Consider the following 1,972-nt stretch of genomic DNA (forward strand, 5'->3'; position numbering starts at 1 on the left):
ATGTAGCCTTTATTAAAATTTTATATTTTTCAAATTAATATTGTCTGACTTTTTTTTCACCCTTAATGGCTTTAAAAGGTTGCTTCTCAGGTGTGGTGGTAGCTGGAAAGAGCAGCTGAGCTCTGCCCTGACCTCTCCCTCCCCTGGCAGGGGCTGTTCCTCCTGGCAAGCGGTTGCAGCTCGAGTAGGCAAGGCAAAGGCTGGGGCTGCGCTTCGGTGCAACGATTAAATCATTTGCAGCTCCTTCAGGTAACTCGGCTACAAATCTAGCATAGCCTTATTGCCCCGACGAGCCTACCTGATGGGGAGAGACCAGGCTGACGGAGGAGCGGGGACTTTTTCTCGCTCTTTACGTGGGCTAACGAAGCCAGGGTGTGATGTTCGGAGGGACGAGGTGGGTCCGGTGCTGGAGCTCTCCCGCAGGGCCATGGCATCGTTAGGCGATGGAGGGGTGTCACAGCCTTACCCTGGCTCGGTTGAGCTGGGACCGCTCACCCGCATCACCTGCCGGAGCAAAACCCAGCTTTGTAAAGTCCTGGATTAGGTGGCTGCCTTGGCCGAGACGAGCTGGGGAGACTTGATGGAAGCGGCCGAGCAGGACAAACGCCAGGGAGCTCTTGCCCGTGCACCTTCCCTCTCGCTGGTATTTACGGCACAAAACCTATTTTATAGCTGAACGAGCTTAATTTGTTCCTGAGGGAAGCTGCCCATACCAGGGATGGATTTGTCTCCCAGCTGTTGCCCAGACCTTCCCCGGCTCAAGCAAGTAACCCTGGGAAAGCAATTGTGGAAATGCTTTTGGTCTGTCCTGTTGGTAACCAAAGCCAGCCTCTTTTCTTTTGCTAGACCAATGGCACCAACTAGGGTGGTGGTTTTTTTTTTCTCTCTCCACCCTATTTTTTTTCTATGAGGCTTTAAATTATCTGGGTTATTTTGTGTGTATGAGAAGACTTCATTTAAAACATCAGTAAAACTTCTATCAAAGGGCTCAACTTCACACCGAGTACACAGAGCTCAGGACTGAATCCTGCAGTTCAAGGGAGCTGCAGGCAGTTTTACACATTTAAATGGATGGTGCCTTGTTTTAAAAAAACCATCTGAAGTTCATGGGGTTCATCTTAATTGATAAGCTGGACATAACGGATGGGTGTAGGGAGACTTCAACAACATAAGGGAAGAAAGATACATTTTTTCCCCCCTTCTCTCTCTTTTTTTAGTCTACCATCAAAGGTTGGGAACTTAGCACTACATCGTAGTATTATTTTTCTTCTGCTATTAAAATGAATCACACTGTGCCTAATTCTTCTTGGGAAGATGAATGTGTTTGAGGCAGCTTGAAGCCATTCAGTGCCTCACAAGCCTTTGCATCTTTCTATCAATGTTCCAAAATACTCACCTCTGTTTTTTGGATGTCTGTAGAAACAAAATATAAAATGGCTTCAAATACATGGCAGGCTGTTTAGCAGAGATGAAAGGGTATTTGAATAGTCTTTTTAAAATGAATGAAAAGTGAATACTCTCTTCTGTTTCAATTATAAGTGGGACATGGAGCTCGTTAGACGCCACCTTAATGTGTGACACTCTGAAAATGTTCACCTACCTTCAGCATTTCAGAAACATTTTGTTTTTTAGCTTGTCTCGGGATAAAGATCGTGATTACAGGTCTGGCTTGTCAGCTGCTAAATGGAGAGGCAGCGTGGGAAAGTTCTACTGTTACAGCTTAAAAAGTGTAACATCCAACCCATTTTTTTTTTTTTAAAATGGTACAGAATACGGGGAAGGAGCAAGAGCCTTATTTTGACCCCAGTGTTTTGTTGGGGTTTTTTTTCGGGTTTTTTTTTAGTTTAGCTTGAGTTTATTGGGTTTAACAAAAGCTATGTAAACTTGTGCTGAAAAAAAAGTGCCGACAGAGCCGCTTGCAGCGTTACGTTCCCTGCCAAAATGTCCTGGTTTGGGTCCTTCCAGAGAAGCG

The sequence above is a fragment of the Accipiter gentilis genome, chromosome 10, assembly GCF_929443795.1.
Source record: "Accipiter gentilis chromosome 10, bAccGen1.1, whole genome shotgun sequence".
In the NCBI taxonomy this organism is placed as follows: domain Eukaryota; kingdom Metazoa; phylum Chordata; class Aves; order Accipitriformes; family Accipitridae; genus Astur; species Astur gentilis.